Source organism: Myxine glutinosa, chromosome 8 (genome assembly GCF_964187855.1).
Source record: "Myxine glutinosa chromosome 8, kmMyxGlut1.1, whole genome shotgun sequence".
NCBI lineage: Eukaryota > Metazoa > Chordata > Myxini > Myxiniformes > Myxinidae > Myxine > Myxine glutinosa.
In genome coordinates, this window is record NC_136268.1 from 35,973,240 (window position 1) to 35,986,873 (window position 13,634).

General features: G+C 40.4%; 5 non-coding genes across 5 annotated transcripts; all 5 read right to left on the minus strand.

The window, feature by feature from the left end:
• Positions 1 to 85: 85 nt before the first annotated feature.
• Positions 86 to 158, minus strand: TRNAF-GAA (transfer RNA phenylalanine (anticodon GAA)). Its single transcript has one exon. It is a non-coding gene; the product is annotated as a tRNA-Phe (tRNA).
• Positions 159 to 1,074: 916 nt separating this feature from the next.
• On the minus strand, positions 1,075 to 1,148 carry TRNAF-GAA (transfer RNA phenylalanine (anticodon GAA)). Its single transcript has one exon. It is a non-coding gene; the product is annotated as a tRNA-Phe (tRNA).
• Positions 1,149 to 6,025: 4,877 nt separating this feature from the next.
• Positions 6,026 to 6,098, minus strand: TRNAF-GAA (transfer RNA phenylalanine (anticodon GAA)). Its single transcript has one exon. It is a non-coding gene; the product is annotated as a tRNA-Phe (tRNA).
• A 124-nt stretch (positions 6,099 to 6,222) lies between these two features.
• On the minus strand, positions 6,223 to 6,295 carry TRNAF-GAA (transfer RNA phenylalanine (anticodon GAA)). Its single transcript has one exon. It is a non-coding gene; the product is annotated as a tRNA-Phe (tRNA).
• A 5,650-nt stretch (positions 6,296 to 11,945) lies between these two features.
• Positions 11,946 to 12,018, minus strand: TRNAF-GAA (transfer RNA phenylalanine (anticodon GAA)). The gene has a single exon. It is a non-coding gene; the product is annotated as a tRNA-Phe (tRNA).
• Between the last annotated feature and the right edge of the window lie 1,616 nt (positions 12,019 to 13,634).

The window sequence follows — 13,634 nt, forward strand, 5'->3', positions numbered from 1 at the left end:
GATCTCCGAAAAGACGGACCTTCAGAACCAAGGACCTTCAGAATTCCTCTCATTCTCCTTTACTGACTTCAAGAAAAAGAACGTTTGCTGAAACCAGGAATTAAACCAAGGACCTTCAGATCTTCAGTCTGACACTCTCCCAACTGAGCTATTTCAGCAGATATTTGATCATACCAATGAACGAACTGATGGACTTGCACTTTCAGAAAACACCATCAAAAGAAACATCGAATTTTGTGAATTCCTCTCATTCTCCTTCACTGACTTCCAAAAAAAGCACGTTTGCTGAAACCAGGAATTGAACCAGTGACCTTCAGATCTTCAGTCTGACGCTCTCCCAACTGAGCTATTTCAGGAGGTGTGTGACCACAGCAATAAACAAACTGAAAGTCTTGCCCTTTCAGAAAACACTTTCAAAAGAAACATTGAAATTTGTGAATTCCGCTCATTCTCCTTTTCGGACTTCCAAAAAAAGAACATTTGCTGAAACCAGGAATTGAACCAGGGACCTTCAGATACTTCAGTCTGATGCTCTCCCAAGTGAGCTATTTCAGCAGGTGTTCAACAATAGCAATGAACGAACTGAAAGACCTGCACTTTTTGAAAACACCATCAAAAGAAACATTGAAATTTGTGAATTCTTCTCATTCTCCTTTTCTGACTTCCAAAAAAAGCACGCTTGTTGAAACTAGGAATTGAACCAGGGACCTTCAGATCTTCAGTTGACCCTCTCCCAACTGAGCTATTTCAGCAGATGTTTGACCACAGCAATGAACTAACTGATAGACTTGCCCTTTCAGAAAACACCATCAAAGGAAACATTGAATTTTGTGAATTCCTCTCATTCTCCCTTTCTGATTTCCAAAACAGCACGTTTGCTGAAATCTGGCATTGAACCAAGGACCTTCAGATCTTCAGACTGACACACTCCCAACTGAGCTATTGCGGCAGATGTTTGACCCCAGCAATGAACGAACTGAAAGACTTGCCCTTTCAGAAAATACCATCAAAGGAAACATTGAATTTTGTGAATTCCTCTCATTCTCCTTTTCTGACTTCCAAAAAAAGCACATTTGCTGAAACCAGGAATTGAACCAAGGACCTTCAGATCTTTCAGTCTGACACTCTCCCAACTGAGCTATTTCAGCAGATATTTGATCATAGCAATGAACGAACTGATAGACTTGCCCTTTCAGAAAATACCATCAAAGGAAACATTGAATTTTGTGAAATCCTCTCATTCTCCTTTACTGACTTCCAAAAAAAGCACGTTTGCTGAAACCAGGAATTGAACCAGTGACCTTCAGATCTTCAGTCTGACGCTCTCCCAACTGAGCTATTTCAGGAGATGTGTGACCACAGCAATGAACAAACTGAAAGTTTTGCCCTTTCAGAAAACACCTTCAAAAGAAACATTGAAATTTGTGAATTCCTCTCATTCTCCTTTTCGGACTTCCAAAAAAAGAATGTTTGCTGAAACTAGGAATTGAACGAGGGACCTTCAGATCTTCAGTCTGATGCTCTCCCAACTGAGCTATTTCAGCCGATGTTTGACCATACCAATGAACGAACTGAAAGACTTGGCCTTTCAGAAAATACCATCAAAAGAAACATTGAATTTTGTGAATTCCGCTCATTCTCCTTTCTGACTTCCAAAGAAAGCACCTTTGCTGAAACCAGGAATTCAACCAGGAACCTTCAGATCTTCAGTCTGATGCTCTCCCCACTGAGCGATTTCAGCAGGTGTTCGATAATAGCAATGAACGAACTGAAAGACCTGCACTTTTTGAAAACACCATCAAAAGAAACATCGAATTTTGTGAATTCCGCTCATTCTCCTTTACTGACTTCAAGAAAAAGAACGTTTGCTGAAACCAAGAATTGAACCAGTGACCTTCAGATCTTCAGCCTGATGCTCTCCAAATTGAGCGATTTCAGCAGATATTTGACCACAGCAATGAATGAACTGAAAGACTTGCCCTTTCAGAAAACACCATCAAAAGAAACATTGAATTTTGTGAATTCCTCTCATTCTCCTTTTCGGACTTCCAAAAAAAGAATGTTTGTTGAAAGCAGGAATTCAACCAGTGACCTTCAGATCTTCAGTCTGACACACTCCCAACTGACCTATTTCAGCAGATGCTTGACCCCAGCAATGAACGAACTGAAAGACTTGCCCTTTCAGAAAATACCATCAAAAGAAAGATTGAATTTTGTGAATTCCGCTCATTCTCCTTTTCTGACTTCCAAGGAAAGCACCTTTGCTGAAAGCAGGAATTCAACCAGGAACCTTCAGATCTTCAGTCTGATGCTCTCCCAACTGAGCGATTTCAGCAGGTGTTCGACAATAGCAATGAACGAACTGAAAGACCTGCACTTTTTGAAAACACCATCAAAAGAAACATTGAAATTTGTGAAATCCACTCATTCTCCTTTTCTGACTTCCAAAAAAAGCACGTTTGCTGAAACCAGGAATTGAACCAGTGACCTTCAGATCTTCAGTCTGATGCTCTCCCAACTGAGCTATTTCAGGAGATGTGTGACCACAGCAATGAACAAACTGAAAGTTTTGCCCTTTCAGAAAACACCTTCAAAAGAAACATTGAAATTTGTGAATTCCTCTCATTCTCCTTTTCGGACTTCCAAAAAAAGAACGTTTGCTGAAACTAGGAATTGAACGAGGGACCTTCAGATCTTCAGTCTGATGCTCTCCCAACTGAGCTATTTCAGCCGATGTTTGACCATACCAATGAACGAACTGAAAGACTTGGCCTTTCAGAAAATACCATCAAAAGAAACATTGAATTTTGTGAATTCCGCTCATTCTCCTTTCTGACTTCCAAAGAAAGCACCTTTGCTGAAACCAGGAATTCAACCAGGAACCTTCAGATCTTCAGTCTGATGCTCTCCCCACTGAGCGATATCAGCAGGTGTTCGATAATAGCAATGAACGAACTGAAAGACCTGCACTTTTTGAAAACACCATCAAAAGAAACATCGAATTTTGTGAATTCCGCTCATTCTCCTTTACTGACTTCAAGAAAAAGAACGTTTGCTGAAACCAAGAATTGAACCAGTGACCTTCAGATCTTCAGCCTGATGCTCTCCAAATTGAGCGATTTCAGCAGATATTTGACCACAGCAATGAATGAACTGAAAGACTTGCCCTTACAGAAAACACCATCAAAAGAAACATTGAAATTTGTGAAATCCACTCATTCTCCTTTTCTGACTTCCAAAAAAAGCACATTTGCTGAAACCAGGAATTGAACAAAGGACCTTCAGATCTTCAGTCTGATGCTCTCCCAACTGAGCTATTTCAGCAGATGTTTTATCAAACCAATGAATGAACTGAAAGACTTGCCCTTACAGAAAACACCATCAAAAGAAACCTTCAAATTTTGTGAATTCCTCTCATTCTCCTTCACTGACTTCAAGAAAAAGAACATTTGCTGAAACCAGGAATTGAACCAAGGACCTTCAGATCTTCAGTCGGACGCTCTCCCAACTGAGCTATTTCAGCAGATATTTGACCCCACCAATGAACGAACTGATGGACTTGCACTTTCAGAAAACACCATCAAAATAAACATCGAATTTTGTGAATTCCTCTCATTCTCCTTCTCTGACTTCCAAAAAAAGCACGTTTGCTGAAACCAGGAATTCAACCAGTGACCTTCAGATCTTCAGTCTGACACACTCCCAACTGACCTATTTCAGCAGATGCTTGACCCCAGCAATGAACGAACTGAAAGACTTGCCCTTTCAGAAAATACCATCAAAAGAAAGATTGAATTTTGTGAAATCCGCTCATTCTCCTTTTCTGACTTCCAAGGAAAGCACCTTTGCTGAAAACAGTAATTGAACCAAGGACCTTCAGATTTTCAGTCTGACGCTCTCCCAACTGAGCTATTTCAGGAGGTGTGTGACCACAGCAATGATCAAACTGTGAGTCTTGCCCTTTCAGAAAATACCATCAAAAGAAACATCGAATTTTGTGAATTCCTCTCATTCTCCTTCACTGACTTCCAAAAAAAGCACGTTTGCTGAAACCAGGAATTGAACCAGTGACCTTCGGATCTTCAGTCTGACGCTCTCCCAACTGAGCTATTTCAGGAGGTATGTGACCACAGCAATGAACAAACTGAAAGTCTTGCCCTTTCAGATAACACCTTCAAAAGAAACATTGAAATTTGTGAATTCCACTCATTCTCCTTTGCTGACTTCCAAAGAAAGCACCTTTGCTGAAATGAGGAATTCAACCAGGAACCTTCAGATCTTCAGTCTGATGCTCTCCCAACTGAGCTATTTCAGCAGGTGTTCGACAATAGCAATGAACGAACTGAAAGACCTGCACTTTTTGAAAACACCATCAAAAGAAACATTGAAATTTGTGAATTCTTCTCATTCTCCTCTTCTGACTTCCAAAAAAAAAGCATGCTTGATGAAACTAGGAATTGAACCAGTGACCTTCAGATCTTCAGTGCGACGCTCTCCCAACTGAGCTATTTCAGGAGGTGTGTGACAACAGCAATGAACAAACTGAAAGTCTTGCCCTTTCAGAAAACACCATCAAAGGAAACATTGAATTTTGTGAAATCCTCTCATTCTCCTTTTCTAACTTCCAAAAAAAGCATGTTTGCTGAAACCAGGAATTGAACCAGGGACCTTCAGATCTTCAGTCTGATCCTCTCCCAACTGAGCTATTTCAGGAGGTGTGTGACCACAGCAATGAACAAACTGAAAGTCTTGCCCTTTCAGAAAACACCTTCAAAAGAAACATTGAACTTTGTGAATTCCTCTCATTCTCCTTTTCGGACTTCCAAAAAAAGCACCTTTGCTGAAACCAGGAATTCAACCAGGAACCTTCAGATCTTCAGTCTGACCCTCTCCCAACTGAGCTATTTCAGCAGATGTTTGACCACAGCAATGAACTACCTGATAGACTTGCCCTTTCAGAAAACACCATCAAAAGAAACATTGAATTTTGTGAATTCCACTCATTCTCCTTTTCTGATTTCCAAAACAGCACATTTGCTGAAATCTGGAATTGAACCAGTGACCTTCAGATCTTCAGACTGATGCTCTCCCCACTGAGCGATTTCAGCAGGTGTTCGACAATAGCAATGAACGAACTGAAAGACCTGCACTTTTTGAAAACACCATCAAAAGAAACATCGAATTTTGTGAATTCCTCTCATTCTCCTTTACTGACTTCAAGAAAAAGAACGTTTGCTGAAACCAGGAATTGAACCAAGGATCTTCAGATCTTCAGTCTGATGCTTTCCCAACTGAGCTATTTCAGCAGATATTTGACCACACCAATGAACGAACTGATGGACTTGCACTTTCAGAAAACACCATCAAAATAAACATTTCATTTTGTGAATTCCGTTCATGCTCCTTTTCTGACTTCCAAAAAAAGAACGTTTGCTGAAACCAGGAAATGAACCAGTGACCTTCAGATCTTCAGCCTGATGCTCTCCAAATTGAGCGATTTCAGCAGATATTTGACCACAGCAATGAACGAACTGAAAGACCTGCACTTTTTGAAAACACCATCAAAAGAAACGTTGAATTTTGTGAATTCCTCTCATTCTCCTTTTCGGACTTCCAAAAAAAGAACGTTTGTTGAAAGCAGGAATTCAACCAGTGACCTTCAGATCTTCCTTCTGACGTACTCCCAACTGAGCTATTTCAGCAGATACTTGACCACAGCAATGAACGAACTGAAAGACTTGCCCTTTCAGAAAATACCATCAAAAGAAACGTTGAATTTTGTAAATTCCTCTCATTCTCCTTTTCTGACTTCCAAAAAAATCATGTTTGCTGAAACCAAGAATTGAAACAGTGACCTTCAGATCTTCACTCTGATGCTCTCCCATCTGAGCTATTTCAGCAGATGTTTGATTTCAGCAATGAACGAACTGATAGACTTGCCCTTTCAGGAAATACCATCAAAAGAAACATCGAATTTTGTGAATTCCTCTCATTCTCCTTCACTGACTTCCAAAAAAAGAACATTTGCTGAAACCAGGAATTGAACCAGGGACCTTCAGATCTTCAGTCTGACGCTCTCCCAACTGAGCTATTTCAGGAGGTGTGTGACCACAGCAATGAACAAACTGAAAGTCTTGCCCTTTCAGAAAACACCTTCAAAAGAAACATTGAAATTTTTGAATTCTCTCATTCTCCTTTTCGGACTTCCAAAAAAAGAACATTTGCTGAAACCAGGAATTGAACCAGGGACCTTCAGATCTTCAGTCTGATGCTCTCCCAACTGAGCTATTTCAGCCAATGTTTGACCATAGCAATGAACGAACTGAAAGACTTGCCCTTTCAGAATATACCATCAAAAGAAACATTGAATTTTGTGAATTCCGCTCATTCTCCTTCACTGACTTCCAAAGAAAGCACCTTTGCTGAAATGAGGAATTCAACCAGGAACCTTCAGATCTTCAGTCTGATGCTCTCCCAACTGAGCTATTTCAGCAGGTGTTCGACAACAGCAATGAACGAACTGAAAGACCTGCACTTTTTGAAAACACCATCAAAAGAAACATTGAAATTTGTGAATTCTTCTCATTCTCCTCTTCTGACTTCCAAAAAAAAAGCATGCTTGTTGAAACTCGGAATTGAACCAGGGACCTTCAGATCTTCAGTCAGACCCTCTCCCAACTGAGCTATTTCAACAGGTATTTGACCACATCAATGAACGAAGTGACAGACTTGCCCTTTCAGAAAACACCATCAAAGGAAACATTGAATTTTGTGAAATCCTCTCATTCTCCTTTTCTAACTTCCAAAAAAAGCATGTTTGCTGAAACCAGGAATTGAACCAGGGACCTTCAGATCTTCAGTCTGACCCTCTCCCAACTGAGCTATTTCAGGAGGTGTGTGACCACAGCAATGAACAAACTGAAAGTCTTGCCCTTTCAGAAAACACCTTCAAAAGAAACATTGAAATTTGTGAATTCCTCTCATTCTCCTTTTCGGACTTCCAAAAAAAGCACCTTTGCTGAAACCAGGAATTCAACCCGGAACCTTCAGATCTTCAGTCTGACCCTCTCCCAACTGAGCTATTTCAGCAGATGTTTGACCACAGCAATGAACTAACTGATAGACTTGCCCTTTCAGAAAACACCATCAAAGGAAACATTGAATTTTGTGAATTCCTCTCATTCACCTTTTCTGACTTCCAAAAAAGCACATTTGCTGAAACCAGGAATTGAACCAAGGACCTTCAGTCTGACGCTCTCCCAACTGAGCTATTTCAGCAGATATTTGACCACAGCAATGAACGAACTGATAGACTTGCCCTTTCAGAAAATACCATCAAAGGAAACATTGAATTTTGTGAATTCCCTCTCATTCTCCTTTACGGACTTCCAAAAAAATAACATTTCCCGAAACCAGGAATTGAACCAGCGACCTTCAGATCTTCAGTCTGATGCTCTCCCAACTGAACTATTTCAGCAGATATTTGACCACACCAATGAACGAACTGATGGACTTGCACTTTCAGAAAACACCATCAAAAGAAACATCGAATTTTGTGAATTCCACTCATTCTCCTTCACTGACTTCCAAAAAAAGCACGTTTGCTGAAACCAGGAATTAGAACCAGGGACCTTCAGATCTTCAGTCTGACGCTCTCCCAACTGAGCTATTTCAGGAGGTGTGTGACCACAGCAATGAACAAACTGAAAGTCTTGCCCTTTCAGAAAATACCATCAAAAGAAACATTGAATTTTGTGAATTCCTCTCATTCTCCTTCACTGACTTCCAAAAAAAGCACGTTTGCTGAAACCAGGAATTGAACCAGTGACCTTCAGATCTTCAGTCTGACGCTCTCCCAACTGAGCTATTTCAGGAGGTGTGTGACCACAGCAATGAACAAACTGAAAGTCTTGCCGTTTCAGAAAACACCTTCAAAAGAAACATTGAAATTTGTGAATTCCTCTCATTCTCCTTTTCGGACTTCCAAAAAAGAACATTTGCTGAAACCAGGAATTGAACCAAAGACCTTCAGATCTTCACTCTGACACTTTCCCAACTGAGCTATTTCAGCAGATATTTTATCAACGCAATGAACGAACTGAAAGACTTGCCCTTACAGAAAACACCATCAAAAGAAACATCGAATTTTGTGAATTCCTCTCATTCTCCTTTACTGACTTCAGGAAAAAGAACGTTTGCTGAAACCAGGCATTGAACCAGTGACCTTCAGATCTTCAGTCTGACGCTCTCCCAACTGAGCTATTTCAGGAGGTGTGTGACCACAGCAATGAACAAACTGAAAGTCTTGCCCTTTCAGAAAACACCTTCAAAAGAAACATTGAAATTTGTGAATTCCTCTCATTCTCCTTTTCGGACTTCCAAAAAAAGCACCTTTGCTGAAACCAGGAATTCAACCAGGAACCTTCAGATCTTCAGTCTGATGCTCTCCCAACTGAGCTATTTCAGCCAATGTTTGACCATAGCAATGAACGAACTGAAAGACTTGCCCTTTCAGAATATACCATCAAAAGAAACATTGAATTTTGTGAATTCCGCTCATTCTCCTTCACTGACTTCCAAAGAAAGCACCTTTGCTGAAATGAGGAATTCAACCAGGAACCTTCAGATCTTCAGTCTGATGCTCTCCCAACTGAGCTATTTCAGCAGGTGTTCGACAACAGCAATGAACGAACTGAAAGACCTGCACTTTTTGAAAACACCATCAAAAGAAACATTGAAATTTGTGAATTCTTCTCATTCTCCTCTTCTGACTTCCAAAAAAAAAGCATGCTTGTTGAAACTAGGAATTGAACCAGGGACCTTCAGATCTTCAGTCAGACCCTCTCCCAACTGAGCTATTTCAGCAGGTATTTGACCACATCAATGAACGAACTGACAGACTTGCCCTTTCAGAAAACACCATCAAAGGAAACATTGAATTTTGTGAAATCCTCTCATTCTCCTTTTCTAACTTCCAAAAAAAGCATGTTTGCTGAAACCAGGAATTGAACCAGGGACCTTCAGATCTTCAGTCTGACCCTCTCCCAACTGAGCTATTTCAGGAGGTGTGTGACCACAGCAATGAACAAACTGAAAGTCTTGCCCTTTCAGAAAACACCTTCAAAAGAAACATTGAAATTTGTGAATTCCTCTCATTCTCCTTTTCGGACTTCCAAAAAAAGCACCTTTGCTGAAACCAGGAATTCAACCCGGAACCTTCAGATCTTCAGTCTGACCCTCTCCCAACTGAGCTATTTCAGCAGATGTTTGACCACAGCAATGAACTAACTGATAGACTTGCCCTTTCAGAAAACACCATCAAAGGAAACATTGAATTTTGTGAATTCCTCTCATTCACCTTTTCTGACTTCCAAAAAAGCACATTTGCTGAAACCAGGAATTGAACCAAGGACCTTCAGTCTGACGCTCTCCCAACTGAGCTATTTCAGCAGATATTTGACCACAGCAATGAACGAACTGATAGACTTGCCCTTTCAGAAAATACCATCAAAGGAAACATTGAATTTTGTGAATTCCCTCTCATTCTCCTTTACGGACTTCCAAAAAAATAACATTTCCCGAAACCAGGAATTGAACCAGCGACCTTCAGATCTTCAGTCTGATGCTCTCCCAACTGAACTATTTCAGCAGATATTTGACCACACCAATGAACGAACTGATGGACTTGCACTTTCAGAAAACACCATCAAAAGAAACATCGAATTTTGTGAATTCCACTCATTCTCCTTCACTGACTTCCAAAAAAAGCACGTTTGCTGAAACCAGGAATTAGAACCAGGGACCTTCAGATCTTCAGTCTGACGCTCTCCCAACTGAGCTATTTCAGGAGGTGTGTGACCACAGCAATGAACAAACTGAAAGTCTTGCCCTTTCAGAAAATACCATCAAAAGAAACATTGAATTTTGTGAATTCCTCTCATTCTCCTTCACTGACTTCCAAAAAAAGCACGTTTGCTGAAACCAGGAATTGAACCAGTGACCTTCAGATCTTCAGTCTGACGCTCTCCCAACTGAGCTATTTCAGGAGGTGTGTGACCACAGCAATGAACAAACTGAAAGTCTTGCCGTTTCAGAAAACACCTTCAAAAGAAACATTGAAATTTGTGAATTCCTCTCATTCTCCTTTTCGGACTTCCAAAAAAGAACATTTGCTGAAACCAGGAATTGAACCAAAGACCTTCAGATCTTCACTCTGACACTTTCCCAACTGAGCTATTTCAGCAGATATTTTATCAAAGCAATGAACGAACTGAAAGACTTGCCCTTACAGAAAACACCATCAAAAGAAACATCGAATTTTGTGAATTCCTCTCATTCTCCTTTACTGACTTCAGGAAAAAGAACGTTTGCTGAAACCAGGCATTGAACCAGTGACCTTCAGATCTTCAGTCTGACGCTCTCCCAACTGAGCTATTTCAGGAGGTGTGTGACCACAGCAATGAACAAACTGAAAGTCTTGCCCTATCAGAAAACACCTTCAAAAGAAACATTGAAATTTGTGAATTCCTCTCATTCTCCTTTTCGGACTTCCAAAAAAAGCACCTTTGCTGAAACCAGGAATTCAACCAGGAACCTTCAGATCTTCAGTCTGACCCTCTCCCAACTGAGCTATTTCAACAGATGTTTGACCACAGCAATGAACTACCTGATAGACTTGCCCTTTCAGAAAACACCATCAAAAGAAACATTGAATTTTGTGAATTCCACTCATTCTCCTTTTCTGATTTCCAAAACAGCACATTTGCTGAAATCTGGAATTGAACCAGTGACCTTCAGATCTTCAGACTGACACACTCCCAACTGAGCTATTTCAGCAGATGCTTGACCCCAGCAATGAACGAACTGAAAGACTTGCCCTTTCAGAAAATACCATCAAAGGAAACATTGAATTTTGTGAATTCCTCTCATTCTCCTTTTCTGACTTCCAAAAAAAGCACATTTGCTGAAACCAGGAATTGAACCAAGGACCTTCAGTCTGACGCTCTCCCAACTGAGCTATTTCAGCAGATATTTGACCACAGCAATGAACGAACTGATAGACTTGCCCTTTCAGAAAATACCATCAAAGGAAACATTGAATTTTGTGAATTCACTCTCATTCTCCTTTTCGGACTTCCAAAAAAAGAACATTTCCCGAAACCAGGAATTGAACCAGGGACCTTCAGATCTTCAGTCTGATAGCTCTCCCAACTGAACTATTTCAGCAGATATTTGACCACAGCAATGAACAAACTGAAAGTCTTGCCCTTTCAGAAAATACCATCAAAAGAAACATCGAATTTTGTGAATTCCTCTCATTCTCCTTCACTGACTTCCAAAAAAAGCACGTTTGCTGAAACCAGGAATTGAACCAGTGACGTTCAGATCTTCAGTCTGACGCTCTCCCAACTGAGCTATTTCAGGAGGTGTGTGACCACAGCAATGAACAAACTGAAAGTCTTGCCCTTTCAGAAAACACCTTCAAAAGAAACATTGAAATTTGTGAATTCCTCTCATTCTCCTTTTCGGACTTCCAAAAAAGAACATTTGCTGAAACCAGGAATTGAACGAGGGACCTCTCAGATCTTCAGTCTGATGCTCTCCCAACTGAGCTATTTCAGCCAATGTTTGACCATACCAATGAACGAACTGAAAGACTTGGCCTTTCAGAAAATACCATCAAAAGAAACATTGAATTTTGTGAATTCCGCTCTTTCTCCTTTTCTGACTTCCAAAGAAAGCACCTTTGCTGAAACCAGGAATTCAACCAGGAACCTTCAGATCTTCAGTCTGATGCTCTCCCCACTGAGCGATTTCAGCAGGTGTTCGACAATAGCAATGAACGAACTGAAAGACCTGCACTTTTTGAAAACACCATCAAAAGAAACATCGAATTTTGTGAATTCCTCTCATTCTCCTTTACTGACTTCAAGAAAAAGAACGTTTGCTGAAACCAGGAATTGAACCAAGGATCTTCAGATCTTCAGTCTGACGCTTTCCCAACTGAGCTATTTCAGCAGATATTTGACCACACCAATGAACGAACTGATGGACTTGCACTTTCAGAAAACACCATCAAAATAAACATTTCATTTTGTGAATTCCGTTCATGCTCCTTTTCTGACTTCCAAAAAAAGAACGTTTGCTGAAACCAGGAAATGAACCAGTGACCTTCAGATCTTCAGCCTGATGCTCTCCAAATTGAGCGATTTCAGCAGATATTTGACCACAGCAATGAACGAACTGAAAGACCTGCACTTTTTGAAAACACCATCAAAAGAAACATTGAAATTTGTGAATTCCTCTCATTCTCCTTTTCGGACTTCCAAAAAAAGAACGTTTGCTGAAACTAGGAATTGAACGAGGGACCTTCAGATCTTCAGTCTGATGCTCTCCCAACTGAGCTATTTCAGCCGATGTTTGACCATACCAATGAACGAACTGAAAGACTTGGCCTTTCAGAAAATACCATCAAAAGAAACATTGAATTTTGTGAATTCCGCTCATTCTCCTTTCTGACTTCCAAAGAAAGCACCTTTGCTGAAACCAGGAATTCAACCAGGAACCTTCAGATCTTCAGTCTGATGCTCTCCCCACTGAGCGATATCAGCAGGTGTTCGATAATAGCAATGAACGAACTGAAAGACCTGCACTTTTTGAAAACACCATCAAAAGAAACATCGAATTTTGTGAATTCCGCTCATTCTCCTTTACTGACTTCAAGAAAAAGAACGTTTGCTGAAACCAAGAATTGAACCAGTGACCTTCAGATCTTCAGCCTGATGCTCTCCAAATTGAGCGATTTCAGCAGATATTTGACCACAGCAATGAATGAACTGAAAGACTTGCCCTTACAGAAAACACCATCAAAAGAAACATTGAAATTTGTGAAATCCACTCATTCTCCTTTTCTGACTTCCAAAAAAAGCACATTTGCTGAAACCAGGAATTGAACAAAGGACCTTCAGATCTTCAGTCTGATGCTCTCCCAACTGAGCTATTTCAGCAGATGTTTTATCAAACCAATGAATGAACTGAAAGACTTGCCCTTACAGAAAACACCATCAAAAGAAACCTTCAAATTTTGTGAATTCCTCTCATTCTCCTTCACTGACTTCCAAAAAAAGCACGTTTGCTGAAACCAGGAATTGAACCAGTGACCTTCAGATCTTCAGTCTGACGCTCTCCCAACTGAGCTATTTCAGGAGGTGTGTGACCACAGCAATGAACAAACTGAAAGTCTTGCCGTTTCAGAAAACACCTTCAAAAGAAACATTGAAATTTGTGAATTCCTCTCATTCTCCTTTTCGGACTTCCAAAAAAGAACATTTGCTGAAACCAGGAATTGAACCAAAGACCTTCAGATCTTCACTCTGACACTTTCCCAACTGAGCTATTTCAGCAGATATTTTATCAAAGCAATGAACGAACTGAAAGACTTGCCCTTACAGAAAACACCATCAAAAGAAACATCGAATTTTGTGAATTCCTCTCATTCTCCTTTACTGACTTCAGGAAAAAGAACGTTTGCTGAAACCAGGCATTGAACCAGTGACCTTCAGATCTTCAGTCTGACGCTCTCCCAACTGAGCTATTTCAGGAGGTGTGTGACCACAGCAATGAACAAACTGAAA